The 16,480-nt window shown below is 32.0% G+C and overlaps 1 protein-coding gene across 1 annotated transcript in view; it reads right to left on the bottom strand.

Annotated features, from left to right (window-relative positions):
• LOC142326651 (uncharacterized) overlaps nt 1-16,480 on the bottom strand; it is a 108,610-nt gene that overhangs the window by 90,208 nt on the left and 1,922 nt on the right. The window contains exon 2 of the mRNA XM_075369249.1: nt 6,686-6,919. The gene's annotated coding sequence lies outside the window, so the exon portion shown is untranslated. The remainder of the gene's footprint in view (nt 1-6,685; nt 6,920-16,480) is intronic.

Raw genomic sequence — 16,480 nt, 5'->3', positions numbered from 1 at the left:
ATAAAACTTAATTTAAATGTTGCATTTATATACCTTATTGTTACAAAAGATGTTTAACATGGCTACCTGGGCATCACTGCACTTTTGTGCTCAACTGTTCATATTGAGTGTTGTCTGATGCAAAATGTCATTTGTGTTGATATTTTGTTAAATGTTCACCTTCAGAACGTTTGATGTGTGACAGGTAACTCCATCTTTTTGGAAGAAGCTGTATTCTTTTTCATTATCAGTTACTTGTGCATAGAATTCTTTGAAAATTGCGAGGTAACTTGTGTATTCACAGTCTGGTCAAATAATATTGTTCCCATTATACAATTACCGCAAACGGTTTGTAACACCAATTTTCTCATCGTGAAGTGAACGCTCGAATATCTTGTGAGGATTCCTTGCCATTTAGTACTTTGTGATCTGTGAATTAATATTGTCTTTTAAATGAAAATGCCGTGCCTCGTCTGACATGAAATACAACATGGGTCTAAATGTCGCCAGCAATGTTTTTGAGAAGCTGGTTGCAATAATCAAGTCGTTTCAGTTTGTCTGTCTCCTTCAGTTGTGTCACAGTTGTAATGTGGTCACAATTGGAACACAATTGTAATGTTACAATTGGATTCACTAACTGTGACTAACGACTTATTGTTCATTTTCCTCAGCTCTGAAATAGTGGCCTTAAGTGAAGCAACCTGATCAGACAACATCTGAACAAGTTTTTTCAGCTTATTGCAAGATCCACACTGCTTAATACCTAAATTCATGGGAGCTTGTTTTGACGCAGCAGTGGCAAAAGATACATCTAAATTAACAAGGTTCTGTGAATTTAAGTGTTTTTCTGTATTCTCTGCATGCAGCCAGAAAAGATAGCTTGTGCTCGCTAGAAAGTCTGAGAATCGCCTTTTCCTCTTTAAAAATTAGGCAGTCTCAAGAGCGGGCTGCGTGTGAACCACTATAGTTAACACATTTTTCATCCGCATGGCAGTCTTTGTCATTGTGGCCTTCCTGAGCACATCGAGCACGGATCTCCATCTTCGAGCAAGATTTTGATGCTCCTGGTATTACCGGGAGATTAAATGTTAATATAAGAGATGGCATTAGTTCTTCCGACTCGCTCTGCCATTTCTTGATACAATTCACACTTCTTATTACTTCTTGGATTCGAAGTTCATCAGAGTAATTTCGTCAAAAACCGTTAAGGGGGTTAAATAACTAATATCAATATTTGATGTCATAAGTTACACAATCTATGTTTGATTGAGTTTTAGTTTTAATCTCGCTTGTTTAATCAAATTGATTTTATGTACATGTTATTTCTTTTTTCAGTTTCTTTTTCTTCCATATCTCCTTTTTTTATTTTCCAGTTTTACATTTTTTCTTCTGTCCAGGTAAGAAATATTTCTTCTATGGTTTTTTCTCTCCTGGAAACCTGAAATATTTTGAAATTCTTTCCCATAGTAAATGTTCTTTGATGTTTTCTTGTATTATTTTCATTTTTTCTCTCTTTTTCAGTTTCTCTGTTTCAGTTGTTATTAGTTTCTAGATTTTTATAGTGTATAAATACCCTGTTGGGGTGTTCATTCTTTGTAGATGACCATAAAAGGCGATTCTTCTTTTTCTGATTAAATCTAATATTTTCTCCATGTTCCATGTAAAGTTCATTCATTATTGTGTCTTCTTTTCTGTCTTCGATGGGCTGAAAGACTTTTTCTGAGTATTCATTTTTTGTTAATTAGAAGTTTGTTGTCAAATGTCAGATGTTCAGTTGGATATAGAACTTCCAATGAAATGATTGTGCAGTAGTGTCTTAGTCTTTTTTTTCATCCCTTCCTCTTGGGACCAGACCTAGACCGATGAAGCACGACTCAATCCCAAGGGTGCCTTTGCCTCTAACCTCCTGAGTGACAATGTTGGACCTGGCTATGTCATTCCCAGCACCTGGTAGGCCAGGACTGGGTCTTTCCTAATGCCTTGCCTGAAAGAGGAGGGCCCCCTAGATGACCTTTCACCCGGCACTCTGGTTTTTTTCATTTTAACCCCTTAACAAATCCCCTGGAATCCTCATTCACTCATCGGCTGTAAGACACCTCGGCATTCCATGCCTCCAGAAAGGGGCTATCCACCTAACCCGTAATCTAGAAACCCCAAATCTCCATTTCCCTATCATCCTCCTCATCTTCCAGCTCCTCCCTAGCTTTAGCTCTCATTATATCGATGACCATATTGCAAATGGTGTCCCAATTTTTCCGATTAAAAAACATTGTTTCCACCACGCTATCTGTGGTGATCACACCAATAACATGCTCCATCTATCTCCTCTCCATCACCCATCTGACACAATGGAACACTGTGTGCTGCTCCACTGCATCACTCCGTAGAAGAGGCACCCATCCGACCTCCTCCTCTTTCTGTTCCACAGATGCTTGTTGAAGCAGCCATGACTGGACAGGAACTCCATCATCTCATAGGCTAACTGCCATACCTTCTGCCCAGCCATGGTTTGATCTGTGAGATCAGCCTTCTTGTCCAGCTCCGTATTTGCGTCCTTTCCCAATGAACGTATCTTGCTTATCTTGACCTTTTGGCACACCCGCTGATCTCTCCACTACTTCCTTCGCTAACAGATCTAAAGTTGGCATGGCCGCTATTACTAAAGTTGCTTCCGTCAAAACTGTTCGGTACGATCAGTTTTGAGACCAGCAATCTCGTTCTCACAATCTTCTTATCTAATGCTCTCCTCCAGGCTGGAACAATGTACAAGACAACGGACCTAGCCACTGATGCTAATAATCTCTCTTCGGACTTTTCCGCGTACTGATTTTCATCACCGCACTTCTTAATTCCATCTCACAAATGGAGGAATCTCTGCCGCAGCAACCACCTCCAATACCTCACATGGCCTCCTGGGGAACAGTACCTCCACGCAGTCAGGTAACAATTCGGGTAACGCTCTCCTGAACGTTTTACTAACAATCTTGAAGGCGTCTCCCCATATGTCGCTATCAAAAAAATATGTCGTTATCAAGGTGATCACACAACCCCTGCCACTTCTCTCTCTTACTGCTCATAATTTCTTTCTTAAAAGCTTTCCGACACCTCTTTAATTCTTCCAGTGCCAAATCAATCTCCTCCATCGCATCTCTATGATTTGCTTGCTGTAGACGCTTATTACACCAAAACAGGCCTTCTAGCTGCCGCTACCTCAGGCAACCACCAATATACAAGTTTATCTATTGGTCATGCCTTCTCCAGCGGCATATGGCAAGCCTTCAAAATTACCTCCGTTAAAAACGGCGGCGAAATGCCACTGAGGTGATCTAAACACTCTTGTACAATATGTTACACCCTCTCAATGCCCAACACACTAATCACTCTTCTTACTTATACATCAACCCCTCATGACCATGAGGCCCCCAGTTCAAAATAGATTACTTCATGGTCGCTAAGCGACTGTTGCTGCTGAAGCACCTCCCAACCTCTAGTCTTAGTCTGGCATTGAGTGATCTTACCTTTTTACTGCAGGTGTTTTTAGTTAATGTAAATGGCTAGCCATTTTACTGATTTTGGAAATTTTGTAAGGTTTTTTCTTTTATCTTATTTTTAAAGGAATCTGAGATCTCATTAAATGATGAAGTTTCACCACAGTTTAAGCTTAACATGTAAAACGATGAACTTGAAATTAATTGTTTACACTCTGTGAAGATAGAAGAAGAGATTGAATATCCAGATCATGTAAGTATTTATAATTATTGGATATTGTAACAAACATGCTTTGTCTCTTGTTAATTTCATGAGAGAGAGAGTGAGAGTGTGAGTGTGTGTGTGTGTGTGTGTGTGTGTCACAACTGTTATTAATCTGTATTGGGTCAGGTTGTAATTACTAACCTGATAAATATGACAAGTGAATATAATTAACAACCCAGAGCTTATTAAAATGAGAACTCTATCAACAAGTTAAACTACACACATTTTAGACATCACTGAAATTTAAAAATTAACCATTCATCATTAATCAAAAATACATACATATATATATATATATATATATTTTGCTATTTCAGTGTGTTCTGTTATAAAAAAATTGTTTCTAACTCTATTTATTTCTATTTCATTTATATAGATTTAAGTTGTGTGTGAATGATAAATGGTTAATGTGCGAAGGCAAATGTTTTTAAATTTCAGTGATGTCTGAAATGTGTTTCTTTAACTTGTTGATAGAGTTCTCATTTTAATAAGCTCTGGGTAATCGGTTGTTAATTATATTTACTTGTCATATTTATCAGGTTAGTAATACAGATCAATACATTTAATACAGATCAATCACAGTTGTGACATATAGTTTTATTAATGAAATGAAAATAAAATAAAATTTAATTTTATATTTACATTTGGAGAAGTTAAACATATTACCATATTATTACATTTTGATCTTTTAATGAACTGATCTTTTAGATCAGAACCCTGATCTAAAATGATCAAGATCATTAATGATCTTTTTGATCATTTTCATCTTTCATTATTACTACCTAATATTTAAATTTTGGATTACATACAGTTCGTTTCTTAACTCATATATATAACTTTGCGAAAATTCAATTAATCATCAACATACTGACCACTATGACAAATTCTCAAATAACAGGGAACAAAATTCACCAAACACAGTAACAAAAACCTAAAAAACTAATACCAAAAGTTGACTTTTATAAGATCCTGCTTCATCAATCAGTACAAAAATCCAAAACTTAAACTTAACTCAGTGCTAACTGGAATGATAATCATTCCACTTGTTGTTCAAGTTTCGTCGTTATTAGGGTTTATGTTTCCAAATTTTTAGTTTTTATTTATTTATTCATTGTTTGATGTAAGTTTGGAATTTTGTATTGATTGATGAAACGGGATCTCATGAAAGTCATCTTTTGGTGTTAGTTTTTTTGGTTTCTGTTGCTGGTTGGTGGTGGATATTTTTTGTTATTTGAGATATATACGTAGATTTAGCCCACCAGGGTGGTCTAAAATCAGTTGTTTAACAGCTATTTTCGATGTTGAAGGTTCTTAGGTTCAAATCCTAGTAAAAGTTAGTTGCGTTTGTACGTATTTAAAATCTAAAAGAGTGGATATCGGTGTACTTTGATTGTTTGGGTTGAGTCGACCACATGCCCCAGGAATGGCCACACATCTGTACAAGACTACCGTTTGTTTACATGTCATACATATCATCATCAGCATCATCAAATTGTGCCTTGGTGAACTGAGTTGATATGAGGGTGACTGAAGGATGTAAATATACATCTTCTGTGTATATTTTTTCACAATAAAAAACATATCAAAAAGCATTAAAAAAATAACTGCAGAGGACATAAACTAATAATTCTTATTCCTGCTAATTTTTATTTACAGCAGAGTGAACAAAAAACTCGTTAATGAAATAGATGATTGGATAATGATAAGTAATGTATATGAATTACTATTCGAATCATGTTTTTGTCATCCATTGTAATTGATACATAATTAGTTATTTTTCTAATCCATTCTTAATAACGTTGTGGTTTTTTTATATAAAATCCTGTAATGGAGCTAATCAAAATCAAGGAAGGCAAATTTAAGGGTAAATTTATAATTATAATTATAGTCATTGACACTAAGAATATTGGGAATTTTTTTTTGTATTATTTAAATTGTTACAAATTAGTGTTAACAACATAACATCCATAACAATATTCATTTTTACAATATACTAAGCATAAAAGTGTATAGCAAGATAAATGTTATTTACATATCTGTATATTCTTGTACCTTCTTCATATAAATAAATCCAGAATTTTAATGCAGAAGTACGGGTGGTCATTTGTTAGCCTTCATGGAGAAGATTAATCATGTCTGCGCAGGTCAAAAAATGTAGCTGAAAACACAGCTGTGTTTGTATTAAGCACTGGATTTAGGAATGAATCAATTTTGTTCAGTCTTATTACTGTCTTAAGTTCGTTAAGAGTGCAGTGTGATAATGCCTAAAAATTGTGTAAATGATGTGGATGCCTTTTGTTATATATGTGATGAGTTTACCGTAAAATCAAATAGAAAAAATGTTACACCTTTAATTAAAAAAGCATGTAATTTGTACTACAGTATAAAATTGGTGATCAGGATAAGACGTGGGGTTCTCATATAATATGCACTAATTGTTCAGTGTATTTAAAGAGGATGGCAGCTGAAAGGCACACAGAAGGCTTTGCCATTTGGTTTACCTATCTGGAACTGATTGTTACTTTTGTTTAACAAGTGTGTCTGGAATTTCTAAAAAATCTAAACATACTGTTAAATATCCTTCATTGCAATCTGCAGTCGGGCCTGTACCTCACTGTGAAATTATTTCAGTTGCTGTGAAAAATTTCTGTTTCATGATCAATATAAAATACCAGTCAGGTGTGATTTATCATGATAAAAAATTTAAACAATTATTTATTTGATTGTAAAAGATTACAATTTGTAGAAAAATGTGCAAGATGAGTTGCAGCATTTTTTTATAACATTTTATAAAACTTGGCATATTAAAGTCACCTAATAATAATAGTAAAAATTTAATTGCGCACTATTTTTGTAATTGGTAAGCGAATTAGAGATACAATTTATTTTTATTTCATAAATTATATAATAAATCATAAACATATTAACTTTCTAGCATTTATATTTTGCTTACCCAACTCAATTTTGTTACATCTATTCATCCCAATATTTTCTTCTGTTCTTGATTTCTTCTTCTGAGATGTTGAGTCTTTCCAGGTTATCTTGTGTTTCTTTTATCCAAATGGACTTGAATTTACTGGCCTTGACAATGGTGAAAATTTTCTTAGCGAGTCTGTCTTCACCCATCCTGCATAAGAGTGATGTATGTTTTTGCTAAATGAATTGCAAAAAAAGTCGGTTGAAAACCCTGTAAAATAAAGATCACTGAATAAATTCCTATTGAAACAAAGATTTATTTTTTCAAATAATGTAGTAGTTTATTTTTAAATTGCCTAGTTTGGATTTAAGCAGTCCAGTTATTCTGGAAAATTGGTATCCTGATGTGTTATTTTTCATTATTATCACCAAACTTGTAAATTTTGGATTGCATGCATTTAATTTTTTAATTCGAATATATATATTTGGGCGTAACGTGTAGGACCAGACTTTGTAACTTTTCTCCAAAATAACAACTTTTACAAAAGTCAGTTTGAGCCTCCACGGGGTGAGCTTGGATATATTCTGGAACAACTAGGAGAAATTTGTCTGGTGAACTGAATCTAAACAAACTTTACTGCTCCATTTGTCATCAAATCACATCTGGTGTTGTAACTCGGGACTTAGTTCCACCGCAGATGACCCCTTGACAATCATCCCTGAAAGGTCTATTAAGAAATATTTCATCAGCTGAACCAAGCAACACCAGAGTTCAGAAAAGGGAGCATTGGAATGCCCGAACAATATACACAAATAAGAAAAATAGTCCAAAGTAAAACATATATATTGTTTATCTTATTATTTATAATATAAAATTATATATTATAAATAATGTTTGCTTAGTTTTATCATATATATATACAGGGTGTTTCATCTAATTGTATAGTGTGAAAATGTAAGTGTACAGCTTATATTAAGAGAAGCGGGTAATATAATTTATTTTTTTTTTTTAAATAAACAACAACTATCCATGTTCTAATGTAGGTTATTCAACTTCAGCGTATGCACCTTTTGTAGCTTGGCAGACATCTAGAACAATAACCTAACGCTTGGAAGATGTTTAGAAGCATCTGCAGCATTATTAAACCATGTATATATGTTCCTTTACCAATATTTGTTATAAATCACAAAAACTCAACTTTTATTTTGTACAACTTATAATCAAACCCAAGGAAAAAGTCCAAAAGAGTCAGATCTGGAAGATCTAGGTTGCTGTGCAGTTCGACTCATCTGATCCAATCCGGGAAGCGTTATTCAGGAACACAAAAATACATTAGTCTTGTAACAGTGGGCTCCATGAAAAAACAGATTGATTGTGCCAGTTTTATTCCGTCATAATCGGACATTGATTTTTGATTTGTCTCTTTCATTTGCGATTGTAATTATTAGTTATTTTTAATTTGACAGGTTACCGTCAGTAAAGAAACCATCTAGGGAAATACCAAGCATTGTATTACCTGCAAGAGATGCATAAATAGTTCTGTGCATGATGGAATTACAAAAAAAAAATTGAGTGTAAGTGTGCATCTGGTGATATAACGACAGAAGAAAATTTAGTCGAGAATGTAAATAGTGAAAACAATTTACCTATCCAGAAAGGAAAGAAATTGGTTTGTGACTATTGCGATGAAAGATTCAAATGTAAATGTTATATAAAGAGAAACATTAACTTTCACGGTAAAAAAAAAAATAATAGTAACTTTTGTCAAAAGTCTCTTATTCATGATAATGATATTAACCCACCTTATGCATAATGAAGAGAAAAATTATGTTTGCAGCTTTTGCCAGAAGACTTTTAATCAAAGTTCTAATTTAAGATTACATAAATATTCATACAAAAGAGGAAAATTATGTTTGCAATTTCTGCCAAAAGATTTTTATCAACCTTCTAGTTTAAAGAAACATCTTAATATTCATACAAAAGAGAAAAATTATGTTTGCAACTTTTGTCAGAAGACTTTTAATCAAAGTTCTAATTTAAAATCACATTTAAATATTCATACAAAAGAGAAAAATTATGTTTGCAACTTTTGTCAGAAGACTTTTAATCAAAGTTCTAATTTAAAATCACATTTAAATATTCATACAAAAGAGAAAAATTATGTTTGCAACTTTTGTCAGAAGACTTTTAATCAAAGATCTAATTTAAAATTACATTTAAATATTCATACAAAAGAGAAAAATTATGTTTGCAACTTCTGCCAAAAGATTTTTATCAACCTTCTAGTTTAAAGAAACATCTTAATATTCATACAAAAGAGAAAAATTATGTTTGTAAATTCTGCCAAAAGACTTTTAATTTTCTTTCTAATTTAAAGAACCATATTAATTTACACACCAAAGAAGAAATTTGTTTGTAACATTTGTCAAAAATCTTTAATGAGAGTTATACTTTAAAAAATTACTTCTTTTTGTTGTAATGATGCTGTTTGTAAGGCAGAGATTATGTGCGTTCTCAATATTGTACAAATTAAGTTATACTTAAGTTTACGTGAAGATATTGGTGCAACTTTTAAAATTACTTTTCCTGATAGTTGTATAGTGTCAAAATTCCAGCTTGGAGCTACTAAATGTTCCTATGTCATCAATCATGTTCCTGTACTGTATTCTGATGGCATTCTGCAAATACACTGGACTAATAATGACAAATTATTTTTCAAGTAAATATTAGTAACGTTTGTTTTCTGTACAAAATAAGTTGTGATCATACATATATTTTTTTGTTAAATTGAAATCTGTTTATTTTAGAATTTTTATGCAAACCAAGTTATTAAATATTGTTTTCTTTTTACTTGGCAAAATAATGTAGGCTAGTTTTTGTGAAAAAGTTTAGCAATCTTATGTAGTGGCCAATTATTTCTAAAAATTGCTTTAGTTAGTTTTTATTTCTTATCTATGTTACTTTTAGTTACCGTGATCATTTTTGTGCAAGAAACTTGTTAAATTTTTTTTTTGTACTTCAGTGTAATTTACTGAAACAATTTATCACAAAAAATGGTTAATTTTAAATGTATATTGTAAAAAAATCAATAAAAAATAAACATTAAAAATGAATGTAATAATAAATAATGAAAGGTGCGAGTTGGGCAGCTACAGGGATGGTAGAGGCTGCAAAAAAATAAAATGTTTGTTTTTTCAGAGTAAGCTGTGATAGCATACCATTGTGAGAGTCAGGAAATTTTTATCAAATTGGTCAGTAAAACTCAGGGATAACAAACCTTAAAATTCAGTGGGAATCCTGTTTATAAAAATTTTTACATTCCTTCTTCTTAGAGATCCTTTTTATCTAATTTACTTTGGTTTTTTTTTTTTAGCAGAAATCTGTTAATTTTTAAAGCACAAAATAATATTTAAAAATTGTTGCCATCAGTGTAGGTATACAATTTACGATATTAGGTACTTTTCTTTTAACATAAGGGGGGCCCACTTGCTTTTTTATTTGTGGATTTTTGCTTCTTTCTGTTACAAAGTAAACAACTTGGTTTAATTAGGTGGGTGAGGAAATGTAACTGACGATTCAGAATACTGAACTTTGTATCGTATTACCATTGCCTAGCTCGTTAACCTTGTCTAATTACATAAGCCCGCGATGGATGTGTTTTTTAGTTTTTGATAATTGTTTATGTATTTTTTAGCGCTGAATAGAAAATAACCATCATTTTTGTTTCATCATGTCAGGAATGCAAATTTCAATATTATCAAAAAGATTTAAAATTACAAATATGTGATACAATAGAATAGACATAAGTTTATTTTTTAATAATAAATTAATATTATATATGTAATATTATATGCTTGTTTGGCTTATATTATGCATTCTTACAGCTAAACAGTTGAGTGGTGTGAAGAGTGGAAGGGGGTAGGTTGGGTCATTGACCCCTTAATTTCAAATGCAAATTGCCATAAAATAAGCCTAATTTCTATTATAGTGGTTAATTTTTATGAGGTATGTAGTGCCTTAGGAAACCACTCCCCCTCTTCACCCACCTTTCATGATGAAGTATGTAACTTTTATTCCAAAATCGAAGTTTCTTTGGACGGCTTATACTCTGTTTTGCGCTCTTCCTTCTATGTTCTCTATAAGGTTCATCTTGGTGTAACAGCCAGCAGTAGTCTGCCATCTTTATAGTAATCCATTTTCCTTGATACGTTCTTTCCATTTCTTTCATGTCCTGATGAAATTTCTCACCCGTCTCTTCACTAACGACACCCAGATTTTCAGGAAAATAGTTCACATGTGAATTTAGGAAGTGAACCTCTTCAAGCACACAGAACAGCCTAAATTTTTGTACTTCTGCAGCATGCTCTCAGCGATTGATTTGAAGTTCAGATTCTTCTTATTGCCCAGAAACTTGGTTAGTACTTCTTTAAATTCTCCCCAAACTTCTTTTTCTGTAACTTCCATTTGTTTCTCAAAATTACGTTGTTTGTGAAGTTTTCTAATATCAGGACCAGCAAAGACACGCCTTTATTTAGCATTTTATGAGACGGGAAATTTGTCACAGATCTATTTAAAACATTTACCTTCTTTCGGTAAGGCTTTGACCAAGCCTAACTTGATACGCAGAGATGGAAGAACTTTATTCCGAACCGTTCTACATACATCGGTGCAGAAGACTAATTCTCCTTCTGTAAAATGTGTAAGAGAATCCTTTTCTCTGTACCTGAACCAGGAAGTAGTAGGTTATTCAGTTTAATCTTCAAACCAAGCAATTCTGAATTTTCGTTGATCAGATGTAATTCTCGAAGCAAATCATTTAGTTCAGACTGTGAATAAAACTCTGGTGCATAGCTATGTCCAGGTTCATACTCCTTGACATTATCTTCATTTAAATCGCTTGAGGAACCATCCGTTTCAGTTAAATTTTCTGATGGAATTGGCACTGGTATGTCTGTACCTTGAGGAATCAGACATAAAGCGTATGGCGTATTTGGATAAACGATTCTTTTTTTATTCTTCAAATTGAAACCGTGTACACCAGTTCGAACAAAAGTAACAATCATCGATGTAATTTTGTGACTCCATTAAAACTCCAAGTCTGTACGCTTCTTGTTCCCTTTGACCACCGTCTAAGTCCTTCAACACATGTGCAGCAAACTTATTGGAATGCCCAAGTTTTGTCTTGATCTCCTATTTTCACCTGAAATATGAGAGGTACACTTGTCAAACGAATTATATTTTTATTTTTTTTTTTGCCTTTTCACCATTAAAAGAATCTGCAGCCTCTTGAAGCCATTTAGAAAATGGAAAGTTTGCTTTATGGCCTGGAAACATATTTTCCACTGACAAAAACACGTTTGATCACAGAGAGCACAAAAAACCTCGATTTATGCACGCTGATGGTTGAAACAGCACTGATAGTAGTTGCACAGTGGCGGATAGCTGCCGATAAAGTATTACATCCTAAGTCTTATCACAACCTGTTGACCAAGCTCTTCCACTGTCTTGTCATTTTCAAACCCCCCCCCACCACTATTTTCAGACGACTCATCTGCTTAGCTATAAGAATGCATTGTAAAGGCCAAAAAAGTGAATATGTTTTTTTATTTTTTAATAAAAAAATAATGTTTTGTGTCTATTTTATAGTATCACATTTTCAACTTTTTACAAATTTTGAAATTTGCGATTTGATTCTGACGTGATAGAAAAAAATGAAGATTATTTTTGGATTCAGCGTTTAAAAATACTTAGGAATTAATTGTCAATAGTTAAAAAAACATTCCTCCACATCCCAAATTTTGCAGGCCTGGTGTTATATATCCAAATTTCATACAATTTATTTATAAAAAAAGCAATAATTAAACCAAACACAATAATAAAATTTTAAAAAACCAGTAAGTAGTGAAAATCAAATGGCCCCTGTTAATACAGATATATTTAATACTTTGCAGTACAACGTTAAGTTTTTAACAGGTTTTCTTTTACGATTGATGTTTCTGTATTGTTGTTTTTTTTATTACATTGTTGTCTGACAAGACCGTGCATGCTTGTAAGTAAGATTTATTCTTGTGATTTTATTTTTTAGATTTTATAATCTGTACAATCTAATGTATTAATTTTATAATACAATCTAACCAAAACAATAAATGAAAAAAGCAGTTTGATTTTTTGTAAAACGGTTGGTTGTAGATTTGTCATATTATGTATATGGATAAGTAGATATGAGTTATAAGCTGAAATACTTGGTTTCTATTTACTTTATAATTAAAAATAATACAATATAAAAATTGTTGTTTTAGGTCTCTCTGATTATATGTTTACGGATAGGTACATTAATGTTATTTTGTGATAGAATAATAGTGAAATTAAAATTGCTGGAAAATGATTAATGTTCAGTAATGACACCAATTTATATAATATCAATGAAATATTAGCAGTTGATAATATGTACAGTCTAATACTTCAAAACAATAAATAAAAAGTTGGGGATAGATTATTTTCTTTTTAAAAATGGATGTTTAGACATAACTTCCTTTCACCCAAAATTGTTGTCAAAGATCTCTCTCATATTATATATATATATATATATATATATATATATATATATATAGATAGACAGATAAGAGTTCAGTAATACACAGAAATACATTTGGTCGCTATTTATTTTATAAAGTACTAGCTGACCTGTCTAGCCAGAAGCTGGACCCTCAAGACTCAGGTCAGCCCAGGCGAATGCAGAGCCAACTCTGGGGCTCTTCTTTCAGTTAGTTCTCACGTGATGCAATAACAAACGAACAAACTATATATATATATATATATATATATATATATATATATACATTTCTGAATAATCATGCCGATTTGTTACGATTGACAGTGTACTTGATGCATGTAAAAAGTTAGCCTTCAACATACTAACAAATTCCATGATTGAATTTTGAAAATCTGATGACTTTCCAGAGATATTAGAGGACCATCCTATTTCACTTACCAAAACAGAATACTGTTTGTTACCAGTTGATGGTGATGATTCGTTTAGCCACCCACAAGGTGCTTGTATAGCTCACCACTTTAGCCTTACAGCCAGTACCCATGGGAAGCCTGTTATTGTTAAACAGAATTTTTTTTAATTTATTTAATATTACGAGGGTAAACCAAATGTAAATGGGATTTTATTTTTTTTTTAATTTATTTATTGAAAAATAAAAGACAAATATAATTTATTTTCTGCATAGTTTCCTGCTTTAGAAATACATTTTTTCCAGCAAGGAAGGTTTTTTATCATAGCATCGTAGAATGAAGCTGATTGTGTTAGGAGCCAATTGGGCACAAATCCCTCCAAGCCCTTGTCATCCAACTTGGCTCCAGCTGACTATTTTCTGTTCCCGAAACTCAAGTTGAAAATGAAAAGCAGCTTTTTCGACGACATTTTGGCCACCCAAAGGGCTTGCACCGAGCAGTTAAATAAAGGTGATCCCACAAAGTGATTTCTCCAGAGCGTTTGACGGCCTCTACCGGCACTACAGTTGTATAACTATTGAAGGGTTCTACGTAGAGGGCTGATGTGAGTAAATTCGTTTATCTTTAAATTTGTATTTTTACTTGATTTAGATCGGGAACTTTTCAGACATACTGTGTAGATTTGCCTGACCAAATGAGCTCATATTCCACCAGCCTTGATGTTCAATCAAGTGATATAAAAAAATCATTTTTGAAATACTGTTTTCGTCAAAAAACATCAATTGTCAGTGCTTGGTTTTCATACAACCCCCCTGTTATCAAAGAACAGAAACTTTCAACGAAAACCCAAATATTTAGGGAAGAATTGACTTTACATTTTTTACGGATGTTTGACAATGATGTGCAAACTGAAGTCAGTCAAGACGCATCTACAAAAGAAACTTCAAGAGTAGATAGGCTGATCAACACTGAAGGTAAGAAGTTAACAGCAAGACAGAGATGCAGTGGCTGCTACAAAATGAAGAGGTAAACAGATGATAGAGAAACCTCAGCAAAAACTATCAAAAGGGTGATGACAAAATGTTATGTGTGTGATGCTTTCTCTTATCTTAATTGCTTCATCTGTTGACTGATTTTGTTATCTCATAAAACCTTTGATTGAAACGTTATTGATCATGATTTTGTGTAAAAAAATCTGTATTGAATTATTTATAACAAAATTGATAATTAAAATGATAGACATAAAGAATAGCATTGATGAAATGTTATTGTTTTCTGTAAATAGTTTTTTATAACATAGTTGATGTAAGTTATAATAGCAATAGTTAAGAGATGTACATAGGTAGTAGTTTCCTTAAGGGTTATAAATATAACTTTTTTTTTTAATATAAGAATACTTTGTAAATAATATTAAAATTTATCAAGTGATCCCTCTAAGGATTACATGGATCGCACAATCAAAAATTAAAGAATATCAGGAACAATAACTTTTGAATAATGTGCGTATTTGTTACAATTTTAATAAATATTACATTTAAATGATGTGTTAAAGAAGATAAGTCTCATGCCCAGATATCGGTTTTATGCATTACCTAATGATTAACGTAGTACAACAAATATCTACTGGCAGTCAATGTAAATTATATAGAATTTTAATAATTAAAAATAAAAGAGTGAAATTATGTGCAAGCAACTTAGATGCGATATAATGATGTTATGAGAGATTTAATCATTAATCATATAAATTAAGATAAAAACTTTATAACAGAATACAATAAAATAATGATGACAATTATGTTAAAAAAATTAGTCTGATTTTAGAATAAATATTTTTTTTAATATGCTCACACTAATAAACGTTACCAAAAATGGGGTAAACACCAAATGAGAATTAATCAGATTAAACAGAATTCAAAAAAATGAACAATGCAAGCTTGTTTAGGTATATAAATGTAAATAGGCACAAGTTTATGTAACTTTCATTTATTATATTAGTTTTGTGAAAGACTCAAAATATTGGTGTGTACATCTTTGTTTATTCATATCTTAGTTCAACTATCTTATACTTCGCTTATAATCATGTCATATCAAATGATGTATATATATACAGATTTTATAGGAAATTTTAGATTTAATAAATAAATTATTAAACTTTAATTAAAGCCAGATCACTATAAGTCTCCTAGAACCCCTCAGGAAATAGTAGCACTCACTTTAGCGATAACAGATTTATTCAATTCATCATCGTTTCTAACAACAAAATTTATGTAACATATTAAAAAATAATAAACAAGAGAAAGAACTAATTATAAAGGGGTATATTAATATTTATATACAATGTTCATACGTTTTACATACATCACTTTCAAATATTTATATTTCTAATTTTTGTGAGATGCCAATTAATTTCAGAGGCATTTTAATAGAATCAATAGTTTGCGTTATTATTAAGTAGACGTATGTATTTAGTTAGCTATGAAGATGTTTTTATTTCCTTTGTTGAGTGTCAAAACAAATAGTTTTCTGAAACCGATCTCAGATTTTTTTAGCGAGTTTTACCAAACATAATAGGTGAGCAGGCAATTTTTATTAAACACATTAGATGAGAAATAGACGTGTGGGTTTTCCCTTTATATTGTTGTAAATATAAGTTTATGGTTATCAAGTGATGGGGTGTTTTTTTTCTACATCTAGTTGGCAATTATGGAATATTTACTGACGTCAGAAGAAAACAAAATTGAAAAACTTATGAGCAGACATGTTCAGAGCAAAATAATATTTTTGTCAAGTTGTTAATAGAACCTTTGAAAAGAGGCCAAGAAAAGAATTATTCTTTCTCTAGATAGAAATTTTTTATTAGGTAGAGTTACA

The sequence above is a fragment of the Lycorma delicatula genome, chromosome 6 (assembly GCF_047948215.1).
Source record: "Lycorma delicatula isolate Av1 chromosome 6, ASM4794821v1, whole genome shotgun sequence".
NCBI lineage: Eukaryota > Metazoa > Arthropoda > Insecta > Hemiptera > Fulgoridae > Lycorma > Lycorma delicatula.
Note: the sequence above shows the minus strand (reverse complement) of the source record. Positions and strands in the feature narration are given on the sequence as shown.